This window comes from Uranotaenia lowii, chromosome 3 (genome assembly GCF_029784155.1).
Source record: "Uranotaenia lowii strain MFRU-FL chromosome 3, ASM2978415v1, whole genome shotgun sequence".
Taxonomy (NCBI): domain Eukaryota; kingdom Metazoa; phylum Arthropoda; class Insecta; order Diptera; family Culicidae; genus Uranotaenia; species Uranotaenia lowii.
In genome coordinates this window covers 43166354-43186095 of record NC_073693.1, presented here as the reverse complement: position 1 = coordinate 43186095, position 19742 = coordinate 43166354, and the positions used below count along the sequence as shown (strand labels likewise).

At 27.1% G+C, this 19742-nt stretch overlaps 1 protein-coding gene across 3 annotated transcripts in view; it reads right to left on the bottom strand.

Annotated features, from left to right (window-relative positions):
- Positions 1-19742, bottom strand: part of LOC129757396 (U-scoloptoxin(05)-Sm1a-like) — a 40894-nt gene that overhangs the window by 7069 nt on the left and 14083 nt on the right. The window lies entirely within an intron of this gene.

The window sequence follows — 19742 nt, the reverse complement described above, 5'->3', positions numbered from 1 at the left end:
TTGTCATTTTTGTCATTTTTGTCATTTTTGTCATTTTTGTCATTTTTGTCATTTTTGTCATTTTTGTCATTTTTGTCATTTTTGTCATTTTTGTAATTTTTGTCATTTTTGTCATTTTTGTCATTTTTGTAATTTTTGTAATTTTTGTCATTTTTGTCATTTTTGTCATTTTTGTCATTTTTGTCATTTTTGTCATTTTTGTCATTTTTGTCATTTTTGTCATTTTTGTCATTTTTGTCATTTTTGTCATTTTTGTCATTTTTGTCATTTTTGTCATTTTTGTCATTTTTGTCATTTTTGTCATTTTTGTCATTTTTGTCATTTTTGTCATTTTTGTCATTTTTGTCATTTTTGTCATTTTTGTCATTTTTGTCATTTTTGTCATTTTTGTCATTTTTGTCATTTTTGTCATTTTTGTCATTTTTGTCATTTTTGTCATTTTTGTCATTTTTGTCATTTTTGTCATTTTTGTCATTTTTGTCATTTTTGTCATTTTTGTCATTTTTGTCATTTTTGTCATTTTTGTCATTTTTGTCATTTTTGTCATTTTTGTCATTTTTGTCATTTTTGTCATTTTTGTCATTTTTGTCATTTTTGTCATTTTTGTCATTTTTGTCATTTTTGTCATTTTTGTCATTTTTGTCATTTTTGTCATTTTTGTCATTTTTGTCATTTTTGTCATTTTTGTCATTTTTGTCATTTTTGTCATTTTTGTCATTTTTGTCATTTTTGTCATTTTTGTCATTTTTGTCATTTTTGTCATTTTTGTCATTTTTGTCATTTTTGTCATTTTTGTCATTTTTGTCATTTTGTCATTTTGTCATTTTTGTCATTTTTGTAATTTTTGTCATTTTTGTCATTTTTGTAATTTTTGTAATTTTTGTAATTTTTGTAATTTTTGTAATTTTTGTCATTTTTGTCATTTTTGTCATTTTTGTCATTTTTGTCATTTTTGTCATTTTGTCATTTTTGTCATTTTTGTCATTTTTGTCATTTTTGTCATTTTTGTCATTTTTGTCATTTTTGTCATTTTTGTCATTTTTGTCATTTTTGTCATTTTTGTCATTTTTGTCATTTTTGTCATTTTTGTCATTTTTGTCATTTTTGTCATTTTTGTCATTTTTGTCATTTTTGTCATTTTTGTCATTTTTGTCATTTTTGTCATTTTTGTCATTTTTGTCATTTTTGTCATTTTTGTCATTTTTGTCATTTTTGTCATTTTTGTCATTTTTGTCATTTTTGTCATTTTTGTCATTTTTGTCATTTTTGTCATTTTTGTCATTTTTGTCATTTTTGTCATTTTTGTCATTTTTGTCATTTTTGTCATTTTGTCATTTTTGTCATTTTTGTCATTTTTGTCATTTTTGTCATTTTTGTCATTTTTGTCATTTTTGTCATTTTTGTCATTTTTGTCATTTTTGTCATTTTTGTCATTTTTGTCATTTTTGTCATTTTTGTCATTTTTGTCATTTTTGTCATTTTTGTCATTTTTGTCATTTTTGTCATTTTTGTCATTTTTGTCATTTTTGTCATTTTTGTCATTTTTGTCATTTTTGTCATTTTTGTCATTTTTGTCATTTTTGTCATTTTTGTCATTTTGTCATTTTTGTCATTTTTGTCATTTTTGTCATTTTTGTCATTTTTGTCATTTTTGTCATTTTTGTCATTTTTGTCATTTTTGTCATTTTTGTCATTTTTGTCATTTTTGTCATTTTTGTCATTTTTGTCATTTTGTCATTTTTGTCATTTTTGTCATTTTTGTCATTTTTGTCATTTTTGTCATTTTTGTCATTTTTGTCATTTTTGTCATTTTTGTCATTTTTGTCATTTTTGTCATTTTTGTCATTTTTGTCATTTTTGTCATTTTTGTCATTTTTGTCATTTTTGTCATTTTTGTCATTTTTGTCATTTTTGTCATTTTTGTCATTTTTGTCATTTTTGTCATTTTTGTCATTTTTGTCATTTTTGTCATTTTTGTCATTTTTGTCATTTTTGTCATTTTGTCATTTTTGTCATTTTTGTCATTTTTGTCATTTTTGTCATTTTTGTCATTTTTGTCATTTTTGTCATTTTTTGTCATTTTTGTCATTTTTGTCATTTTTGTCATTTTTGTCATTTTTGTCATTTTTGTCATTTTTGTCATTTTTGTCATTTTTGTCATTTTTGTCATTTTGTCATTTTTGTCATTTTTGTCATTTTTGTCATTTTTGTCATTTTTGTCATTTTGTCATTTTTGTCATTTTTGTCATTTTTGTCATTTTTGTCATTTTTGTCATTTTTGTCATTTTTGTCATTTTTGTCATTTTTGTCATTTTTGTCATTTTTGTCATTTTTGTCATTTTTGTCATTTTTGTCATTTTTGTCATTTTTGTCATTTTTTGTCATTTTTGTCATTTTTGTCATTTTTGTCATTTTTGTCATTTTTGTCATTTTTGTCATTTTTGTCATTTTTGTCATTTTTGTCATTTTTGTCATTTTTGTCATTTTTGTCATTTTTGTCATTTTGTCATTTTTGTCATTTTTGTCATTTTTGTCATTTTTGTCATTTTTGTCATTTTTGTCATTTTTGTCATTTTTGTCATTTTTGTCATTTTTGTCATTTTTGTCATTTTTGTCATTTTTGTCATTTTTGTCATTTTTGTCATTTTTGTCATTTTTGTCATTTTTGTCATTTTTGTCATTTTTGTCATTTTTGTCATTTTTGTCATTTTTGTCATTTTTGTCATTTTTGTCATTTTTGTCATTTTTGTCATTTTTGTCATTTTTGTCATTTTTGTCATTTTTGTCATTTTTGTCATTTTTGTCATTTTGTCATTTTTGTCATTTTTGTCATTTTTGTCATTTTTGTCATTTTTGTCATTTTTGTCATTTTTGTCATTTTTGTCATTTTTGTCATTTTTGTCATTTTTGTCATTTTTGTCATTTTTGTCATTTTTGTCATTTTTGTCATTTTTGTCATTTTTGTCATTTTTGTCATTTTTGTCATTTTTGTCATTTTTGTCATTTTTGTCATTTTTGTCATTTTTGTCATTTTTGTCATTTTTGTCATTTTTGTCATTTTTGTCATTTTTGTCATTTTTGTCATTTTTGTCATTTTTGTCATTTTTGTCATTTTTGTCATTTTGTCATTTTTGTCATTTTTGTCATTTTTGTCATTTTTGTCATTTTTGTCATTTTTGTCATTTTTGTCATTTTTGTCATTTTTGTCATTTTTGTCATTTTTGTCATTTTTGTCATTTTTGTCATTTTTGTCATTTTTGTCATTTTTGTCATTTTTGTCATTTTTGTCATTTTTGTCATTTTTGTCATTTTGTCATTTTTGTCATTTTTGTCATTTTTGTCATTTTTGTCATTTTTGTCATTTTTGTCATTTTTGTCATTTTTGTCATTTTTGTCATTTTTGTCATTTTTGTCATTTTTGTCATTTTTGTCATTTTTGTCATTTTTGTCATTTTTGTCATTTTGTCATTTTTGTCATTTTTGTCATTTTTGTCATTTTTGTCATTTTTGTCATTTTGTCATTTTTGTCATTTTTGTCATTTTTGTCATTTTTGTCATTTTTGTCATTTTTGTCATTTTTGTCATTTTTGTCATTTTTGTCATTTTTGTCATTTTTGTCATTTTTGTCATTTTTGTCATTTTTGTCATTTTTGTCATTTTTGTCATTTTTGTCATTTTTGTCATTTTTGTCATTTTTGTCATTTTTGTCATTTTTGTCATTTTTGTCATTTTTGTCATTTTTGTCATTTTTGTCATTTTTGTCATTTTTGTCATTTTTGTCATTTTTGTCATTTTTGTCATTTTTGTCATTTTTGTCATTTTTGTCATTTTTGTCATTTTTGTCATTTTTGTCATTTTTGTCATTTTTGTCATTTTTGTCATTTTTGTCATTTTTGTCATTTTTGTCATTTTTGTCATTTTTGTCATTTTTGTCATTTTTGTCATTTTTGTCATTTTTGTCATTTTTGTCATTTTTGTCATTTTTGTCATTTTTGTCATTTTTGTCATTTTTGTCATTTTTGTCATTTTGTCATTTTTGTCATTTTTGTCATTTTTGTCATTTTTGTCATTTTTGTCATTTTTGTCATTTTTGTCATTTTTGTCATTTTTGTCATTTTTGTCATTTTTGTCATTTTTGTCATTTTTGTCATTTTTGTCATTTTTGTCATTTTTGTCATTTTTGTCATTTTTGTCATTTTTGTCATTTTTGTCATTTTTGTCATTTTTGTCATTTTTGTCATTTTTGTCATTTTTGTCATTTTTGTCATTTTTGTCATTTTTGTCATTTTTGTCATTTTTGTCATTTTTGTCATTTTTGTCATTTTTGTCATTTTTGTCATTTTTGTCATTTTTGTCATTTTTGTCATTTTTGTCATTTTTGTCATTTTTGTCATTTTTGTCATTTTTGTCATTTTTGTCATTTTTGTCATTTTTGTCATTTTTGTCATTTTTGTCATTTTTGTCATTTTTGTCATTTTTGTCATTTTTGTCATTTTTGTCATTTTTGTCATTTTTGTCATTTTTGTCATTTTTGTCATTTTTGTCATTTTTGTCATTTTTGTCATTTTTGTCATTTTTGTCATTTTTGTCATTTTTTGTCATTTTTGTCATTTTTGTCATTTTTGTCATTTTTGTCATTTTTGTCATTTTTGTCATTTTTGTCATTTTTGTCATTTTTGTCATTTTTGTCATTTTTGTCATTTTTGTCATTTTTGTCATTTTTGTCATTTTTGTCATTTTTGTCATTTTTGTCATTTTTGTCATTTTTGTCATTTTTGTCATTTTTGTCATTTTTGTCATTTTTGTCATTTTTGTCATTTTTGTCATTTTTGTCATTTTTGTCATTTTTGTCATTTTTGTCATTTTTGTCATTTTTGTCATTTTTGTCATTTTTTGTCATTTTTGTCATTTTTGTCATTTTTGTCATTTTTGTCATTTTTGTCATTTTTGTCATTTTTGTCATTTTTGTCATTTTTGTCATTTTTGTCATTTTTGTCATTTTTGTCATTTTTGTCATTTTTGTCATTTTTGTCATTTTTGTCATTTTTGTCATTTTTGTCATTTTTGTCATTTTTGTCATTTTTGTCATTTTTGTCATTTTTTTCCGTTTTTGAAATTTTCTAATTTTTGTAATTTTTGAAACTTTTGTCACTTTTGTCATTTTTGTAATTTTTGAAACTTTTGTCACTTTTGTCATTTTTGTCATTTTTGTCATTTTTGTCATTTTTGTCATTTTTGTCATTTTTGTCATTTTTGTCATTTTTGTCATTTTTGTCATTTTTGTCATTTTTGTCATTTTTGTCATTTTTGTCATTTTTGTCATTTTTGTCATTTTTGTCATTTTTGTCATTTTTGTCATTTTTGTCATTTTTGTCATTTTTGTCATTTTTGTCATTTTTGTCATTTTTGTTATTTTTGTCATTTTTGTCATTTTTGTCATTTTTGTCATTTTTGTCATTTTTGTCATTTTTGTCATTTTTGTCATTTTTGTCATTTTTGTCATTTTTGTCATTTTTGTCATTTTTGTCATTTTTGTCATTTTTGTCATTTTTGTCATTTTTGTCATTTTTGTCATTTTTGTCATTTTTGTCATTTTTGTCATTTTTGTCATTTTTGTCATTTTTGTCATTTTTGTCATTTTTGTCATTTTTGTCATTTTTGTCATTTTTGTCATTTTTGTCATTTTTGTCATTTTTGTCATTTTTGTCATTTTTGTCATTTTTGTCATTTTTGTCATTTTTGTCATTTTTGTCATTTTTGTCATTTTTGTCATTTTTGTCATTTTTGTCATTTTTGTCATTTTTGTCATTTTTGTCATTTTTGTCATTTTTGTCATTTTTGTCATTTTTGTCATTTTTGTCATTTTTGTCATTTTTGTCATTTTTGTCATTTTTGTCATTTTTGTCATTTTTGTCATTTTTGTCATTTTTGTCATTTTTGTCATTTTTGTCATTTTTGTCATTTTTGTCATTTTTGTCATTTTTGTCATTTTTGTCATTTTTGTCATTTTTGTCATTTTTGTCATTTTTGTCATTTTTGTCATTTTTGTCATTTTTGTCATTTTTGTCATTTTTGTCATTTTTGTCATTTTTGTCATTTTTGTCATTTTTGTCATTTTTGTCATTTTTGTCATTTTTGTCATTTTTGTCATTTTTGTCATTTTTGTCATTTTTGTCATTTTTGTCATTTTTGTCATTTTTGTCATTTTTGTCATTTTTGTCATTTTTGTCATTTTTGTCATTTTTGTCATTTTTGTCATTTTTGTCATTTTTGTCATTTTTGTCATTTTTGTCATTTTTGTCATTTTTGTCATTTTTGTCATTTTTGTCATTTTTGTCATTTTTGTCATTTTTGTCATTTTTGTCATTTTTGTCATTTTTGTCATTTTTGTCATTTTTGTCATTTTTGTCATTTTTGTCATTTTTGTCATTTTTGTCATTTTTGTCATTTTTGTCATTTTTGTCATTTTTGTCATTTTTGTCATTTTTGTCATTTTTGTCATTTTTGTCATTTTTGTCATTTTTGTCATTTTTGTCATTTTTGTCATTTTTGTCATTTTTGTCATTTTTGTCATTTTTGTCATTTTTGTCATTTTTGTCATTTTTGTCATTTTTGTCATTTTTGTCATTTTTGTCATTTTTGTCATTTTTGTCATTTTTGTCATTTTTGTCATTTTTGTCATTTTTGTCATTTTTGTCATTTTTGTCATTTTTGTCATTTTTGTCATTTTTGTCATTTTTGTCATTTTTGTCATTTTTGTCATTTTTGTCATTTTTGTCATTTTTGTCATTTTTGTCATTTTTGTCATTTTTGTCATTTTTTTATTTTGGTCATTTTTGTCATTTTTGTCATTTTTGTCATTTTTGTAAGTTTTGTAATTTTGTAATTTTTGTAATTTTTGTAATTTTTGTAATTTTTGTAATTTTTGTAATTTTTGTAATTTTTGTCATTTTTGTAATTTTTTTAATTTTTGTAATTTTTGTAATTTTTATAACTTTTGTAATTATTGTAATTTTTGTTATTTTTGTAATTTTTGTAATTTTTGTAATTTTTGTAATTTTTGTAATTTTTGTAATTTTTGTAATTTTTGTAATTTTTGTAATTTTTGTAATTTTTGTAATTTTTGTAATTTTTGTAATTTTTGTAATTTTTGTAATTTTTGTAATTTTTGTAATTTTTGTTATTTTTGTATTTTTGGTAATTTTAGTAATTTTTGTTTTTTTTAAATTTTTGTCATTTTGGTCATTTTTGTCATTTTTGTCATTTTTGTCATTTTTGTCATTTTTGTCATTTTTGTCATTTTTGTCATTTTTGTCATTTTTGTCATTTTTGTCATTTTTGTCATTTTTGTCATTTTTGTCATTTTTGTCATTTTTGTCATTTTTGTCATTTTTGTCATTTTTGTCATTTTTGTCATTTTTGTCATTTTTGTCATTTTTGTCATTTTTGTCATTTTTGTCATTTTTGTAAGTTTTGTAATTTTGTAATTTTTGTAATTTTTGTAATTTTTGTAATTTTTGTAATTTTTGTCATTTTTGTAATTTTTTTAATTTTTGTAATTTTTGTAATTTTTATAATTTTTGTAATTATTGTAATTTTTGTTATTTTTGTAATTTTTGTAATTTTTGTAATTTTTGTAATTTTTGTAATTTTTGTAATTTTTGTAATTTTTGTAATTTTTGTAATTTTTGTAATTTTTGTAATTTTTGTAATTTTTGTAATTTTTGTAATTTTTGTAATTTTTGTAATTTTTGTAATTTTTGTATAGTTTGTAATTTTTGTAATTTTTGTTATTTTTGTATTTTTGGTAATTTTAGTAATTTTTGTTTTTTTTACATTTTTGTCATTTTTGTCATTTTTGTCATTTTTGTCATTTTTGTCATTTTTGTCATTTTTGTCATTTTTGTCATTTTTGTCATTTTTGTCATTTTTGTCATTTTTGTCATTTTTGTCATTTTTGTCATTTTTGTCATTTTTGTCATTTTTGTCATTTTTGTCATTTTTGTCATTTTTGTCATTTTTGTCATTTTTGTCATTTTTGTCATTTTTGTCATTTTTGTCATTTTTGTCATTTTTGTCATTTTTGTCATTTTTGTCATTTTTGCCATTTTTGCCATTTTTGTCATTTTTGTCATTTTTGTCATTTTTGTCATTTTTGTCATTTTTGTCATTTTTGTCATTTTTGTCATTTTTGTCATTTTTGTCATTTTTGTCATTTTTGTCATTTTTGTCATTTTTGTCATTTTTGTCATTTTTGTCATTTTTGTCATTTTTGTCATTTTTGTCATTTTTGTCATTTTTGTCATTTTTGTCATTTTTGTCATTTTTGTCATTTTTGTCATTTTTGTCATTTTTGTCATTTTTGTCATTTTTGTCATTTTTGTCATTTTTGTCATTTTTGTCATTTTTGTCATTTTTGTCATTTTTGTCATTTTTGTAATTTTTGTAATTTTTGTAATTTTTGTAATTTTTGTAATTTTTGTAATTTTTGTAATTTTTGTTATTTTTGTAATTTTTGTCATTTTTGTCATTTTTGTAATTTTTGTCATTTTTGTCATTTTTGTCATTTTTGTCATTTTTGTCATTTTTGTCATTTTTGTCATTTTTGTCATTTTTGTCATTTTTGTCATTTTTGTCATTTTTGTCATTTTTGTCATTTTTGTCATTTTTGTCATTTTTGTCATTTTTGTCATTTTTGTCATTTTTGTCATTTTTGTCATTTTTGTCATTTTTGTCATTTTTGTCATTTTTGTCATTTTTGTCATTTTTGTCATTTTTGTCATTTTTGTCATTTTTGTCATTTTTGTCATTTTTGTCATTTTTGTCATTTTTGTCATTTTTGTCATTTTTGTCATTTTTGTCATTTTTGTCATTTTTGTCATTTTTGTCATTTTTGTCATTTTTGTCATTTTTGTCATTTTTGTCATTTTTGTCATTTTTGTCATTTTTGTCATTTTTGTCATTTTTGTCATTTTTGTCATTTTTGTCATTTTTGTCATTTTTGTCATTTTTGTCATTTTTGTCATTTTTGTCATTTTTGTCATTTTTGTCATTTTTGTCATTTTTGTCATTTTTGTCATTTTTGTCATTTTTGTCATTTTTGTCATTTTTGTCATTTTTGTCATTTTTATCATTTTTGTCATTTTTGTCATTTTTGTCATTTTTGTCATTTTTGTCATTTTTGTCGTTTTTGTCATTTTTGTCATTTTTGTCATTTTTGTCATTTTTGTCATTTTTGTCATTTTTGTCATTTTTGTCATTTTTGTCATTTTTGTCATTTTTGTCATTTTTGTCATTTTTGTCATTTTTGTCATTTTTGTCATTTTTGTCATTTTTGTCATTTTTGTCATTTTTGTCATTTTTGTCATTTTTGTCATTTTTGTCATTTTTGTCATTTTTGTCATTTTTGTCATTTTTGTCATTTTTGTCATTTTTGTCATTTTTGTCATTTTTGTCATTTTTGTCATTTTTGTCATTTTTGTCATTTTTGTCATTTTTGTCATTTTTGTCATTTTTGTCATTTTTGTCATTTTTGTCATTTTTGTCATTTTTGTCATTTTTGTCATTTTTGTCATTTTTGTCATTTTTGTCATTTTTGTCATTTTTGTCATTTTTGTCATTTTTGTCATTTTTGTCATTTTTGTCATTTTTGTCATTGTTGTCATTTTTGTCATTTTTGTCATTTTTGTCATTTTTGTCATTTTTGTCATTTTTGTCATTTTTGTCATTTTTGTCATTTTTGTCATTTTTGTCATTTTTGTCATTTTTGTCATTTTTGTCATTTTTGTCATTTTTGTCATTTTTGTCATTTTTGTCATTTTTGTCATTTTTGTCATTTTTGTCATTTTTGTCATTTTTGTCATTTTTGTCATTTTTGTCATTTTTGTCATTTTTGTCATTTTTGTCATTTTTGTCATTTTTGTCATTTTTGTCATTTTTGTCATTTTTGTCATTTTTGTCATTTTTGTCATTTTTGTCATTTTTGTCATTTTTGTCATTTTTGTCATTTTTGTCATTTTTGTCATTTTTGTCATTTTTGTCATTTTTGTCATTTTTGTCATTTTTGTCATTTTTGTCATTTTTGTCATTTTTGTCATTTTTGTCATTTTTGTCATTTTTGTCATTTTTGTCATTTTTGTCATTTTTGTCATTTTTGTCATTTTTGTCATTTTTGTCATTTTTGTCATTTTTGTCATTTTTGTCATTTTTGTCATTTTTGTCATTTTTGTCATTTTTGTCATTTTTGTCATTTTTGTCATTTTTGTCATTTTTGTCATTTTTGTCATTTTTGTAATTTTTGTAATTTTTGTAATTTTTGTAATTTTTGTAATTTTTGTAATTTTTGTAATTTTTGTAATTTTTGTAATTTTTGTAATTTTTGTAATTTTTGTAATTTTTGTAATTTTTGTAATTTTTGTCATTTTTGTCATTTTTGTCATTTTTGTCATTTTTGTCATTTTTGTCATTTTTGTCATTTTTGTCATTTTTGTCATTTTTGTCATTTTTGTCATTTTTGTCATTTTTGTCATTTTTGTCATTTTTGTCATTTTTGTCATTTTTGTCATTTTTGTCATTTTTGTCATTTTTGTCATTTTTGTCATTTTTGTCATTTTTGTCATTTTTGTCATTTTTGTCATTTTTGTCATTTTTGTCATTTTTGTCATTTTTGTCATTTTTGTCATTTTTGTCATTTTTGTCATTTTTGTCATTTTTGTCATTTTTGTCATTTTTGTCATTTTTGTCATTTTTGTCATTTTTGTCATTTTTGTCATTTTTGTCATTTTTGTCATTTTTGTCATTTTTGTCATTTTTGTCATTTTTGTCATTTTTGTCATTTTTGTCATTTTTGTCATTTTTGTCATTTTTGTCATTTTTGTCATTTTTGTCATTTTTGTCATTTTTGTCATTTTTGTCATTTTTGTCATTTTTGTCATTTTTGTCATTTTTGTCATTTTTGTCATTTTTGTCATTTTTGTCATTTTTGTCATTTTTGTCATTTTTGTCATTTTTGTCATTTTTGTCATTTTTGTCATTTTTGTCATTTTTGTCATTTTTGTCATTTTCGTCATTTTCGTCATTTTCGTCATTATTGTCGTTTTTGTCATTTTTGTCATTTTTGTCATTTTTGTCATTTTTGTCATTTTTGTAATTTTTGTAATTTTTGTAATTTTTGTAATTTTTGTAATTTTTGTAATTTTTGTAATTTTTGTAATTTTTGTAATTTTTGTAATTTTTGTAATTTTTGTAATTTTTGTCATTTTTGTCATTTTTGTCATTTTTGTCATTTTTGTCATTTTTGTCATTTTTGTCATTTTTGTCATTTTTGTCATTTTTGTCATTTTTGTCATTTTTGTCATTTTTGTCATTTTTGTCATTTTTGTCATTTTTGTCATTTTTGTCATTTTTGTCATTTTTGTCATTTTTGTCATTTTTGTCATTTTTGTCATTTTTGTCATTTTTGTCATTTTTGTCATTTTTGTCATTTTTGTCATTTTTGTCATTTTTGTCATTTTTGTCATTTTTGTCATTTTTGTCATTTTTGTCATTTTTGTCATTTTTGTCATTTTTGTCATTTTTGTCATTTTTGTCATTTTTGTCATTTTTGTCATTTTTGTCATTTTTGTCATTTTTGTCATTTTTGTCATTTTTGTCATTTTTGTCATTTTTGTCATTTTTGTCATTTTTGTCATTTTTGTCATTTTTGTCATTTTTGTCATTTTTGTCATTTTTGTCATTTTTGTCATTTTTGTCATTTTTGTCATTTTTGTCATTTTTGTCATTTTTGTCATTTTTGTCATTTTTGTCATTTTTGTCATATTTGTCATATTTGTCATCTTTGTCATTTTTGTCATTTTTGTCATTTTTGTCATTTTTGTCATTTTTGTCATTTTTGTCATTTTTGTCATTTTTGTCATTTTTGTCATTTTTGTCATTTTTGTCATTTTTGTCATTTTTGTCATTTTTGTCATTTTTGTCATTTTTGTCATTTTTGTCATTTTTGTCATTTTTGTCATTTTTGTCATTTTTGTCATTTTTGTCATTTTTGTCATTTTTGTCATTTTTGTCATTTTTGTCATTTTTTTATTTTGGTCATTTTTGTCATTTTTGTCATTTTTGTCATTTTTGTAAGTTTTGTAATTTTGTAATTTTTGTAATTTTTGTAATTTTTGTAATTTTTGTAATTTTTGTAATTTTTGTAATTTTTGTAATTTTGTAATTTTTGTAATTTTTGTCATTTTTGTAATTTTTTTAATTTTTGTAATTTTTGTAATTTTTATAATTTTTGTAATTATTGTAATTTTTGTTATTTTTGTAATTTTTGTAATTTTTGTAATTTTTGTAATTTTTGTAATTTTTGTAATTTTTGTAATTTTTGTCATTTTTGTAATTTTTGTAATTTTTGTAATTTTTGTAATTTTTGTATAGTTTGTAATTTTTGTAATTTTTGTTATTTTTGTATTTTTGGTAATTTTAGTAATTTTTGTTTTTTTTAAATTTTTGTCATTTTGGTCATTTTGGTCATTTTGGTCATTTTTAGTATTTTTGTAATTTTTCTCATTTTTGTCTTTTTTTTTTTAATTTTTGTCATTATTGTTATTTTGGTCTTTTTTGTTATTTTTGTCTTTTTTGTAATTTTTGTCATTTTTGTCATTTTTTGTCATTTTTGTCATTATTTTATTTTTTTTCGTTTTTGTTATTTTTGTCTTTATGTCATTTTTATCATTCTTGTAGTGTTTTTTTATAATTTTTGATTTCTTTCAAATTTTTGTCATTTTTGTATTTTTTTTTGTAATTTTTGTATTTTTTTGTAATTTTTGTCATTTTTGTATATTTTGTCATTTTTGTAAGTTTTGTCATTTTTTTGTCATTTTTGCACTTCTGAGAACTCTAAATAATTCCTGATGTTTGCTGAAAGGTGGCTCCAGAGAGTATTTTTTTTAGAAATCTGATAATTTTGATGCTTTTGACATTTACATTCTTTAAAATAATTCTTGACCATTCAATTTTTTATTTTGACCAAATTGCCAATGGTTTTAAAATTTTGACAAAATTGCCAATTTTTATGATTTAAAAATTTCGACAATTTCGACAATTTTTATAAATTGCACAATTTTCGCAATTATGTAATTTTCGTTGTACTTTTAATTTTTTTTTTTTTTTGACATTTTTGTCTTTTTCATTATTTGTTATTTTTATCATTTTGAATATTTTCTTTTGTAATGTTTGTCATTTTCAAACTCTATAAGATAAAAAAAAAAATTTTATTCTAATTTTTCTTTAGTTGTGTTTGTTTTTTTTTATTTTTAAACACGAAAATATTTTATTTCTGCCATTCCAAGCAATCCGAAGATTCTTAAAATGTTGAATATTATTATTCACAATTAAACAAAGGCAAGTTATAATTAAAATACTTTTCGAAATTTGACAAATAAATAACTCGTTTCCATCAAAGAAATGATAAATTTTAGATTCAAGTAAAATGTCGATTTTAAGGGGGGGGGTAGGGTCTAACGGGTAAAAAAAAACACCATTTCCAAGATTTTTTTCTAGAGCTGTCGTTCAAACAAATGTATTCAAATTTTTTGCATTATACAAAGCTTTGTTAAAAGAACATTTAGTAATTTTTTCGTAAAAAAATATTGAAAAATGGACCGGTGACGGAGCACTTTCGAGGATGCCTTTAAAAAAACAGGATTTGCGGTGGCCACTGTATCTCAGCACAGAATCATCTGAAGTCAAAAAATCAGAGCAAAATATTTTTAATAGATGTTTTTCTGGACCCCAACGTTTTTATTTAACTTAAAAATTTTTTCATGAAATTTTTGTGGCTGTTTGAAGTAAAAACTACGATTTTTCACGAAAAAATCCGCCATTTTTTATCTGTAAAATCTCCCCAAAGTAAAAAAACAAAAAAAAAAAAACGTTGGGGTCTGGTATTTTATATGTAGAAAATATGTTCCAAATTTGAAAAGAATCGGATAAGTAGTTTTCAAATGACGATGTCCACGGACTTTAAAAACTTGTTTTCGAGAAAAACGCGTTTGAAGTTTCTGATCTTGCTTCTTTGCAGTGTTAGATAGGAGGAGATAAATGTCTATAACTTCTACAGTTTTCCTTCAATTGACTTGAAAATTTGACACAACATTCTTGAAATGTTTTACAATAAGAAAATAAAAAAATAAAAAAATCGATTTTTTGAAAGTGTTAGACCCTACCCCCCCCTTAAGCAAAATTTTGTGCCAATATTTGCACCAAGTATAACACGTTTATAATCTCTCTGAAGCTCGTAATTTGCTGTGTCACAGTCACTTAGAAATTTGTAATTTTATACTACACATATATAGGCTCACAGTAAATTTTTTGCTGGGAATAAGCAAACATTCTCCGTCTTGCTGATTTTTCCAGCACTTTAACTGCATTGCTGGAAAACTAGCAATCATTTTGTCAAACTTGGAGTTTTTTCAGTTTTTTTTTTCACTCTCTGTGAAGACTGTTTGTCGTTTCAACAATGACTCTTGATTAGAAAATTATACGATTGAGACAGTTTTTAATCAGAAATCGATTACTACGAATAAAAGTAAACAATATAACTGACTTAGTGCGACGAAGTGCTCCAAAATAGCTTCCTTTCAAAACGAGTTAACTTTCGAATGAACTTTCCTCATAACTGGATCGGACACATTCCGTATGTCTTTTTAAAGCGGGCAGAAAGTTTTCACTAGAGTTTACCGAAAGCCGAAGATGCTGCAAGCAAAGCTCCGTATAGAACCATCACTAACAATTTTTGTTACCAGAGCCCGAATAAGTTTCTCGAAAGACTAAACCGCAACAAGGTTGAGGATCCCAACTTCGGGGGAAAGTGTCCTTTTTCTGACAGCAAATCTGATAGCAATTAGTGCGATTGGATTAACACCCAATGGGAGGGAACCGTTTATTTAATCTTCTTCGAAGAAAGGAAAACCGAAACGATCATAAAAAAGATAGTGAATAAGGATAGAATCAAGACGGATAGATAGTCGGCCCAAACTGATAGATGCTGCCATTCGTTTTCGGAAGCTGCGAACGTTAATCCGATACCGAGAAATGTAACGAATATTAATTAGGTGTTGATTTTTCACACTTCGGTGGGATAGGATCGATTTACAATTCGAATGAAATGTTTTCGAATTATCTAGAGGGTAAAAAAACTATAAAATTTCATTTGATTGATCAAGAAAATATTTTAAATAACGCTCAAAGTTGTTTTAATGATAAAACGACGTCATTAAATCTCGACAAATTTATGAGGTTTGTTGTGTCTGACTCGAGTCTGTCTTAACTCTACCTACGTTTGGCGATTTAAACATTTTATTTCTGTGAATTAGTGACTGCCTAGGAAGAAAGTTGAATAAAACCGTCGAACTAAAAATACCTTCCGGAGAAGTACTTTTTGTTTGACTTTTGTCTGGGATAAAGTTTTGTTGGCTAAAACTCACAATTCAAATCAACCGGAACACAAGCACCCAAAGGATACGGTACCATTTCCAGCATCCTCATCCCACGTGGCCCTAAAACCAGCAACAAAAATCACTGCTCTTTGGTAAAATTTGTTCCAAAGACAAATGAATTTCCAGAGTTTCGCTTCGTTTATTTGCGCGGCAAGTAGCAGTTCGGTAAGTATCCATAAAAGTGCAAGGAAACAATGGGCTCCAAGCTAACTGACTGGTGGAAGCCTTAATATTTGGAGCGAAAATTCTCTCATTGGCACCATCATCTGCCTCCATTCATTGTGTTCGGGCGCTGGCGATGAAGTGGAAGTCCTTTGATAAGAGTTCGATTATGTGGTCGAATACTTTTCGGTGCAACCGAAAGGTTTCAATTTTGTTTCAGTTGGTTTTTGCAGTTTTTTGAATGAAATGCTTAAAAAGAAGGAAGACTACGATACTGAGTTACAACTTTCATGATTGAAGCTAACGTAATTTTTGAATTCTCGTAAAATCTATCTTAAACTTCGGTTTCAACGAGCTTAGGCTTAGTTGAACAACAATGAATCAAAGCTGCACGTCACAGCACACACGTCATCATACCACATATAATCCACACGGTAGCTTAAAAAGAGGGGCAGACATTTTCTACTCCATTTACTAACAACCAACCACTCGAGATAATAATGATGCTGCTGCTTGATAAAAGATTGAGTGCCTTTTACGGGTAGAGAAACCAGAACCACGAAAGGTACAGGAATGAATAAGCGCTGTAAGGCGTCGTCACTAGGAAGGTTTTATGCATAATAAATACAGAACGATTTAAGAAGAAAAAAAAGTTTTCAACAATGAATTTACTTGGTAATTCTCCTGGATTACTTAGTGAAATTTCTTTCAGTGGTTCATGAAAACGCCTAAATTTATGTAACAAATTATTACCAAATAGGTTGGCAAATGGTGGATAATGTGCAACACGAGGACTATGGGTCCTCATGGGGTTATATCACCTCTTATTCACAACTCCTATCTCTACCTTCCCGTGGTACCAGCTGGGATGCGAGTAACGGAGGCGTAGATCGGGTACCCAACCCCGGTGGACGCTTTGGTCGCATGCAGACTGAGAAGGTGGCCACACACGTCTTTTCTCCAAGTTAGGGACGGCTCAAACAACGTCTGTCTCGCAGTGAGCGGCTGAAGGTATGAAATGCGGCTCCCGCTAGCTAAGTCCTAAATGGTAGCCCCATCGCGGAATAGGGTCCTTAGGATAACAACCTACTGCTCCCGATTCATAAAATTGTTACGGAAACTGGGACAAGAAATAACCGAATTGGAACTTTGGCAACGACTATTAGCATGAAAACACAGAAACGAATCGGAACTAGGAACGTTTTAACCCTTGCTCAACAAGGCAAGCTGGCTCAACTTGCTAGAGAAGCTAGCAGCCTCAAGCTTGAGATATTGGGACTAAGCGAAGTCCGTTGGCCAAACACTGGAGAACGCAAGACACAGTCCGGGCAAGTACTGCTTTACTCTGGCATACAAGGAGAACACGCTAGAACGAAGAGTTGGTTTCCTGTTAAGCCCGCAGGCCTACGCGGCCCTCATTAGATGGGAACCGATAAACAAAAGAATAATCGTAGCCAGATTTAGAACACGGGTTAGAAACCTTACAATGGTCCAGTGTTATGCGCCAACTGACGTTGCCGACTTGCAGGAGAAAGAGCAGTTTTACAGTCAACTGAACAGCGTGGTAGAGAAAATTCCCAAGGGTGACATTCAAATCCATTTGGGAGACTTCAACGCAAAGATTGGCTCCGACAATCATGACCTTGAGCGCATCACGTAGAGCTGTTTGTAAATTTTTGTGGCAACAACAAGATATTGATCAGTGGATTGCTCTTCCCCCATCGACCAGCACATAAGGTCACTTGGGTATCCCGAGATGGCCGAACAGAAAATCAAATTGACCACATCTGCATCAGCCGAAAGTGGAAAAGGAGCCTTCTTGACGTCCGCAACAAACGAAGCGCAGACATTGCATCTGACCATCACCTCGTCTTTGGCGAGATACGACTGAGAGTTGCGCGTGTCCAACGGCGCGCGAGGAGAAAGTCGGATGTCGATACGACGTCCGCCGGTTGGAGAATCCTGAGGTGAAAAGGGCATACGTTGAACATCTAGAATCCTGAGCCTCGAAATTGCCTACAGACGGAACAGTCGAAGAACAGTGGTGTGGTATCAAAAATGCCTTTATCACGACAAGCCATTGGTACTCTTGGTAAAGTTTGTGGAAGAAGAAGTGAATGGATGTCGGATGAAACTTGGAGGATGGTCGATGATCGGAGAAAGGCGAAAGTCGGAGTTGAGCAGGCATGTACCGGGTCAGCCAAAGCAGCCCCACGCTTTCGATATGCGGAGCTAGAAAAGGCAGTTAAACGAGCTTGTGGACGAGACAAAAGAGTCTGGACAAACTCCCTAGCCGAAGAGGGGGAAAGAGCCGCCGCCATTGGAGATATCCGATTACTTTATGACATTTCTCGTCGCCTTAGTGATGCAAAGACTAAGGCTAGAATGCCGCTAAATGACCGAACAAGTCAGTTATTGACCGATCAAACAGATGGACTGAGCACTTCGAACAACTCTTCCGAGTCACGAATAGCGATGGCCAACAGAACCCGCAGCTCGAAGCGCCAACAGTAGTCGCATAAATGGCGTCAATTTGGAAGCGCCCTCGCTTCGCTGGCAGAAATAAAAGCGACAATCAGAGACTCGAAATCCAACAAAGCGCCTGAGATCGACTGCATTCCTGCTGAAATGTTGAAAGCCGACCCTGCTTTGTCATCAAAATGTTGCACCGCTTTTTCGCTGACATTTGGGATACTGAAACATTTCCGGCCGATCCTGCATGCAGGGCATCTTCGTAAAGGTCCCGAAGAAAAGGACGTTGATCTGTATAACCCTCAAAGTGCTCTGCAAAGTGATCCTGAACAGGATCCAGCAGAAAATCGATGTTACACTTTGACGCTGAATTTCAACAGCGACGCAACAAGCTGAATTTCGATCCGGACGATCATGTGTGGACCACATCACAACGCTACGAATAATACTGGAACAGGAGATACGTCAATGATATGGAGAGGGAAGTGAAAAGCAATCCTTCTGAATTCTGGAAATTTCTCAAGTCTAGACGTCGTACCAGCAGCTCCTCCGAAACTGCCGGTGAGTCTGCATACCTTTTTGCAGATTTTTTTAAGAGCGTTTATTCAACACAAATGCCACCTGCTACCAACGAAAATTTCGAAACATTGCCTGCATTTGACATCAACCTTCCTCAGTCGCTTCTAACCCAGACTTCAAGTCTTGACAGCTCTGAAAACTATCGATTCGTCGAAAGGACCAGGCCCAGATGGCATTCCGCCGTGTCTTATACTGGGCATTGCGGAATCACTTGCCGAACCACTGCAAATCATCTTTAATCGGTCACTTAACGAAGATATTTTCCCTAGCATTTGGAAGACGGCTGCTATAACACCAATGTGCTGTCTCCGATGTTATCCGTTTTCCGTTTCTCTCTAGACTGACCCTTGCTCACGCCTGTGCCCAACATTTATAAGGGAGAGTGGGGATACTTGATCCCCTTTTCTTTTTTTCACCATATCTTTTTTAGAAAAATTTAGCAACTCGCCGACTTTGAAATTTTCTGACAGCTTGTAACTTCAAGTTTCTATGCTCCAAAAATTAGAACAATACTTGAACCCATTGAAGAACTAGAAGCATTTTCGTGGGAGTAAAAAAATTGCGATTTTTTTGAAGTTAGGGAAGACTTGATCCCCTATTGAAGGAGACTTGATCTTTTATTCAGGAAACCCTAATCCTTGTATAAAAATCAAACAAAACCCCAAGATAGAATGTTAATTGACTATTTTGGTCATGTTTGTTCTTATTTCACAATTTATAGCAGACATAAGAAGAAAATTCTATAACTTTGTCTCAACGCTAATAACATTGCATACGTTAAGGCGCTATTTTTTATAATTAAGAGAATATTCATTATTTTTGCTCTTTTCTTCAGACAATTGTTTGATAAATATTAGTTTTTGGATAAATATTAGTGATCTCGTAATCAGCAATCATAACGATCAATTCAGAAGCAGAATATGCCGTTTGGAAGGGGGATCAATTGTACCCAACTCTAGGGGATCAATTGTACCCATTATCAACATTTTAGAAAACTTTTTCTGAAAAAAGTTGAGATTTTTCCATTTCTTTGAAAATATG